This window comes from Salminus brasiliensis, chromosome 11 (genome assembly GCF_030463535.1).
Source record: "Salminus brasiliensis chromosome 11, fSalBra1.hap2, whole genome shotgun sequence".
In the NCBI taxonomy this organism is placed as follows: Eukaryota; Metazoa; Chordata; class Actinopteri; order Characiformes; family Bryconidae; genus Salminus; species Salminus brasiliensis.
This window is the reverse complement of record NC_132888.1, coordinates 39,456,393-39,463,095: the sequence shown is the minus strand read 5'-3', so window position 1 is coordinate 39,463,095 and position 6,703 is coordinate 39,456,393. Positions and strand designations below refer to the sequence as shown.

At 46.5% G+C, this 6,703-nt stretch overlaps 1 protein-coding gene across 5 annotated transcripts in view; it reads left to right on the top strand.

Moving 5' to 3' along the window:
- Window positions 1-730: 730 nt before the first annotated feature.
- The window catches only part of lrfn1 (leucine rich repeat and fibronectin type III domain containing 1), a 173,799-nt gene continuing 167,826 nt past the window's right edge, over window positions 731-6,703 (top strand). For 4 of the 5 annotated variants that reach the window (XM_072690827.1, XM_072690829.1, XM_072690828.1 and 1 more), the window contains exon 1: window positions 1,301-1,561. The gene's annotated coding sequence lies outside the window, so the exon portion shown is untranslated. Of the gene's footprint in view, window positions 1,221-1,300; window positions 1,562-6,703 lie in introns of those variants that run through there. The other variant, XM_072690826.1, reaches the window with a different exon arrangement.

The window sequence follows — 6,703 nt, the reverse complement described above, 5'->3', positions numbered from 1 at the left end:
CCTTATATCCGTCCATCCATCCATCCTTTACCCAGCCAAAGTCTTTTTATCCATCCATCCACTCTTTTACACACCTACACCCATCCATCCATCCATCCATCCATCCTAATCTGGAAAGTACATTTAATAGCAGCTGTTTTTACTTTGCTAAACTGAAAATTGCAATAAACAAACAAATAAATAACAAAACAGAGAAGATAAAAGAATATAAAAATATTTAGATTTATATAATAGTGTTGACCAGCTTCAGCTCTCTGCATGATTCCTGTGCTATTACTGTGTGTCCAGCATCGTCCAGCCCCTCAATACACTTTCAGCTGACCATTAATGCAGCCCCCCCCCTTCATCCACCCTCCCTTCCCCTCCCCTCCAACCCCAACCATCGTTCCGTCCACCCTCCCCTCTCTGTCCCGGCTCGTGCCCGCGCGCGCGCGCTCGCTCGCTCGCGCTGCTGGAGTCACGCTGTCTCACATTCCCAGACTCCCAGACTTCTCTCAGCTCCCAGCCCAACGCCATCGCGCCTCGCGGAGCTGCTGCAGAGCCTCGCGCTGCTGGAGCTCAGCACCACTGCACCGCGCGCGCCGCACCTTGCTCTCCGGCAGCGCCATCCTCTTCCTCACGTTCACCGTTTGTTTCCAGGAGGAGGAAGAAGAGCAAGAGGAGGAGGAGGAGGAGGAGGAGGGGGAGGGGGTTAGGTTTGGCGGGGTGGGCTGCAGAGCGGAGCTGCGGATGAGAAAGCCCGGCCGTGGGTGGGATGCCTGCAGCTCTCTCTCTCTCTCTCTCTCTCTCTCTCTCTGGCTCGCTCTCCCCGACTCTCTGCACAATCCACCGCGGCGCGCGAGGAGACTTCAGATGAAAGCAAGCGAAGGGATTTTATGAAAGTGGCACGCGGATGAAATAAGGGTCGCTTTGGAGTTTTTGGCGCGCGCGAGACTGTTGCAGGACACCCCTCCTACAGGACACGTCCTCCTCGAGCACCTCTCCAACGCACGGGCCATCGTGGGTGTTTTTTTCCCTTTCCTCTGGGTGGGGGTGCACGGATAGAAGAAGGGGGCTTATTTTTCAAGCCCCCTAACAACCCCCCCCCAGCACCACCACCACCACCACCCCCCGACCACCACTGGATCGCTCGCGCTGGGATTAAAGTGTGTCACCTTATCGGATGCCGAGTGTATGCAGAGCTGATGCCAGAGGTCCACGCGACCACTGACACCCCCACGGTGGGCTTTCCGGAGTGGAGATAAGTCACGAGGGGGGGGGAGGGGAAGGGAGGGGAGGGGGGGTTGGGGGTTCGATTTGGAGATCTGGGTTACAAGATCCACGTCCCGAGGTGTGTGCGCGCGCGAGCGAGCGTGCAAGCGTGCGTGCGTGCGTGTGTGCGCGCGCGCCTCAATGTGTGCGTGCGTGCGCGCGCGCCTGTTGTCCTCTTTGCCTTGATTTATGTAATACCGGTTCTCATCGGAGACTACTGGAGACTATTGGCGCGGGCACGCGCGAGGAGTAGTCGTCTCCGGGGGTCTGGACAGCGCCTGGTGCTGGACTCGGACGCGCCTGGACTGAGGTAACTCTCATTTCCGACCCCCCCCCCCCCTCATACATACACACCATCACCACCACCACCTCCTCCTCCTCCACACCCCCACCCCAGCGCGTGGGCACTGGCATTCAGGTCATGGTAATAATAATAACGTGCATGCAAAACCAGCCCGTCCTCTCGCGCTGCAGTGATCAGATCCCGTGTAGCTCCGGTTTTAGCACTGTCACAGCAACCGTGCAGCGCTGCAGTGCACCCCCCCCCCCCCCCCCCCCTCCCAACTCCACCTCACTCCACCTCACCCCATCACAACTCCCACCCCACCACACCAGCCTCTATAACTTTCAGAAGGGATCTGCTGGGAGTCCGTGGCAGGTGGTGGTGGAGGTGTGTGTGTGGGGGGGGGGGGGGGGGGGGGTGCTGATGATGGAGTGGTGGTGGTGGTGGGGGGGGGCGGTGTTCTAACTCACAGGCTGAGGCTGAACCAGGCACTAAGCAGTGCAGCAACACCACTGCGTTGCTGGTAGGACGTTAAGTTTAACCCCCCCCCCCCCCCCCAAAAAAAAAAACAACCCCAATAATAATAATAATAATTATATATATGAATAAATACTGTGCGCGAGGCACGTTGGATTTGCTATATATAGTTTTTTTATATGTAATTTGTTTTTATTATTTACATACTGATTAGTTTATTTATACATTTATATAAGAATATTTATTTATTTATTTAAAAAATATATATGTATAGCAAAATATAAAATATATAAAAATATTTTAATTTATGATGATGCTGTATAATTATTCTGTATATGTATGTATTGAATTTATATTTGTTTATTTAATGTATGACTTATTACTGCCAGAGTAAAATTATGAATTATAATTTTTAAAATACACAAAAATAAAAAAGTAAGTTTATGTATTTGTTTAGGAAAAGTGTTTATTTATTTACTTATAATATAATAATAATAGTATATAATAATATTATATTATTTATTTTCCTATTATATAACAATATATATTAATATTTAGTTAATAATTCATTATTCGGTACTACCAGAAAAAATGGGTCAAATTCTATTTTAATTAAAAATAAATATTTATTTATTACTAAGTAAAAAAACAACATATTTATTTATTTGTTTATTAACCCCATTTGGGGCCCATTTAGGGCCCATTTGTACCCCCCACACACACACACACCTTCACCCCCCTCTATGACTCAGAGTCCAGCTGCTCCAGGACCCTCTGCTCAAATTTGCCGCTAAGCAGCCCCTCTTAGGTGGCAGATAGCAGCCCCTCTCTCTGCAGCTGTGGAGGCAACGAAGCAGAGAGAGCCCCCCTTCCCCGTCCTGGAGCGCGCATGGCGGTGTTGTGCCTTTGGTCCGGGCCGCTGTTTCTGCACCGTTTCGCTGCGGCGGCGCTGCGATTTGCGTCCAGCTGAGCTGGAGGTGCTGCTGGCGGGGTGTGTCTGCTGCAAGACACACACACACACACACTTCCAGCAACTTTACATGAGTTGCAGGAGCTGCTGCTGCTGCTGGAGGTGGCCACTGGGGGGCTCTGCTGCTCCCGTGTGGTTCTTAAGCATTAAAGGAGAAGTTCACTGTCCCATAAATTTGAGCTTACTGGACCTAGGGGGTTCCATCATGGTCGGTGTAGTGGTGCAGCTTTGCTGTGAGCTTCAGTTTGCAGCACAGCCAGTTTATTTTTGGAGCCTGAAGAAAAATGTAGCATATGGACTCTTTAAAATTTGGGCTTGAATGAAAATGTAGGTTATGGGTCCTTTAAAATTTGTGCCTGAATTAAACTTTAATATATGGGCCCTTTAAAACTGGGGCCTAAAGCATAACGTAGGATATGGGTTCTATTCAATTAGGGTGTGAGGGAAAATATATTATATGGGCCCTTTAAAATTGGGGTCTGAAAAAAAAAATGTAGCATATGGACTCTTTAAAATTGGGGCTTGAAGAAAAATGTACCATATGGGCCCTTCAAAACTGGGTTCTGAATAACAATGTAGGATACGGACGGGTTAAATTTGGGTCTAAAAAAATGTTGCATATGGTTGCTTTAAAATTGGGGCCGGAAGAAAAAAGTGGGATACGGGTTTGAAGAAAGCTGGTGATTATCCGAGATTGCGTCACTCAAGGCCATCCCATTTACAACGCCCTGCTGCTGTTAGGATGCTAATGTGTTTGCAGCGAGGTTCAAAGTCATGAAGTATTCATAGGCTTTATATTTGGCCTGGGATGGATGCGGCGGCGCCGACATCAACCCCTCCATCAGTCAGCAGAATGCACAGCGCAGTCGATTCAGGACATCAGTTAGATCAGACAACAGTGGATCACAGTGGAAAGCCCATTTACATACATCAGTTTTAAAGGCACAGCCTAGAGAAAATCAGTCGTTACAGAAGTTTTTGGTCCATAAACCCACTCAAAAGGTCATTAGTTGACCTTTTGTGAACCAAAAAAGTACAAGACAAATGTAGGATATGGGCCCTTTAACACTGGGGGCTAAAGAACATTGTAGCATATGGTTACTTTAAAACTGGGGCCTGAATAACAATATAGGATATGGGCCTTTTAAAATTTGGGCCTAATGAAAATTATTGGATATGGGCCCTTTAGTATGAGGCCTAAAGAAAATGATTGGATATGGGCCCTTTAAAATTTGGGCCTAAGGAAAAATGTAAGATATGGACCCTTTAGTATGGGGCCTTAAAAAATGATTGAATATGGGCCTTTTAAAATTTGGGCCTAGTGAAAATTATTGGATATGGGCCCTTTAGTAAGGGGCCTAAAGAAAATTATTGGATATGGGCCCTTTAGTATGGGGCCTAAAGAAAAGGATTGGATATGGGCCCTTTAAAATTTGGGCCTAAGGAAAAATGCAGGATATGGGTCCTTTAATATGGGGCCTAAAGAAAATGATTGGATATGGGCCCTTTAGTAAGGGGCCTAAAGAAAATGATTGGATATGGGCCCTTTAGTAAGGGGCCTAAAGAAAATGATTGGATATGGGCCCTTTAAAATTTTGGCCTAAGTAAAAATGTCAGATATGGGCCCTTTAAAATTTGGGCCTAAGGAAAAATGCAGGATATGGGTCCTTTAGCATGGGGCCTAAACAATATGACTGGATATGGGCCCTTTTAAATTTGGCCCTTTAGTTAGTTTGGTGGTTTCCCTGACTCTGACCCCTCTGCTTTTACCCGGCAGGTGTGCTGGACTGTGCTCTAGACATCCAGGGCTTGAATCACTGGGCTGTGCGGCCCAATAGGTTCACGGGCATGAACCCGCTGTCCTTTCAGAGGCATGTTTGGGTACCAGAGTGTCAAGGTTGTGGTTTTTGCTCGCAGAACAAGCCAACAAACAGCCCCAATAACAAACAAACAAACAAACAGATAAACAAGAGCCAGTTCGGAGCAGCGCCTGGCATCTCTCCCGGTTTGCTCACCTGCTCCAGCTCGGTTTAGAAGCGGCCCCGAATCGCCCAGGAGACGAGATCTGCCACTCTGGCAGTTTGCATGAGTGAATCAGGCTGAACGGCTCCAAAAAAAAAAAAAAATGCATGATTTGTTTTCTAAAGCTCCTGCTTGCTGAGTCGAGGGCCACTGGGGGCAGGGCCATTCGTGGAGGAAGGAAGCCTAGGCAGATGGCTGGGTACCTATTTAAGGGGCCTAGTGAAGACTTTAGGGGTCAACCCAGGTCACCCCGGTTCGCCCTGCATCGTAAAAAAAGGCCCAGTCAGATTGCCTCAGCCCACAGCAGTGCAATTCTTGAAGACTCTGCCTTGCTATGTTGGCTATTGCCTCAAAAAAGGAGCTCTTAAAGGGGAAGTCCACTTATTCTCGAAAATTCTTCATAATCATACATTTAGGTCGCCATCATAGTCATGCATACTGGTTTGGTGTGAAACGCTCCATTCTGGATAAACTCACCCAGTTAGAATTGTTCACAATGGTGGTGAATGGAACCAGGCATCTCAACGCCCTGAAAAGCTCCCTCACAGAAAGTTAATACGCCGAACGGTTATGAATACACTGATATTATTATTATTATTATTATTATTATTATTTATTATTTATAATAGTTTTGAGAAAATTCTTTTTTTTTAATGCTGCAAATGCATGGTGGATGGATACATGCAGGGAAGAAAATAGTCCCTTTTAGAAAGCGCAGTTTGTTTAGATTCGCCACTATTTCATCTTAATCAACACTGCATTATAAAACCCAGAAGAATCTTTCATCAAAATCTTGAGATTTTGACTTATTTTGACTTAAGTTTTCAATATTTCTTAGAAATTTCACTTCATTTGTGTAAATATTTATTTGACCAATATTTGGACTGACTTTTTTTAAAATAATAACGTATTTCTTCATAATTTGGCTTGTTTTTGACTCATTTTTTTCAACAGTGATGAAGTTTATAAAGATTTTGACCTCACCTGGACAAGAACTCCTCCCTCACTTATATTCAAAACCAGCCCACGGACTGAATTACGCCAAAATTATGCAGAAATGTCAAAACAGAAAGTGCCCCCCCCCCCCCCCCCCCAAAAAAAAAAAAAAAACAAAGGGAAATTTTGTATATATTAAAATAAAGAACCTTTAAGTGGACTCTACTGGACATGTATTGGACAGGAAAGTTCATGGCCGCTAACCTAGAGCCACTTTTCTAAAGCCGAACTTATTCAGTAACCATTAACCTTTAGCGTGTCTTGAGGGGTCCCATAGGGTCCGATTGTAGGGCCTCTAAAACTGATGTTAATTATGTCGATAAATGTAGTTGTGGGAGCGCAGAGCTGACGCGTGGGCCTGCATACAGGGCCTAAGGGCTTAAAGCATAAATCACGGAGAAAGCGTAGCTGCTTAGACAGAAGGGGGTCGTTAAGGGTGCAGGTGTGCGGCCCGCGGGTATCTGTGTATGTGTGTGTATGCGTGCCGCGGCCGGTGGGCCGGCACGCACGGGTCATCTTCCCCTGGCTTACCAGTCTGCTGTCTGCATTTGGTGACACAACATAACAATGCTGAGTCACATCATTACTCACGTCACACACACACACACACACAGTTACTGACTCAATGCGAGAGGAAGAGGAAAACAAGCATGCCCACATGGACCAACACACACACACACACACACAAGTTATAGGAAGCCCAT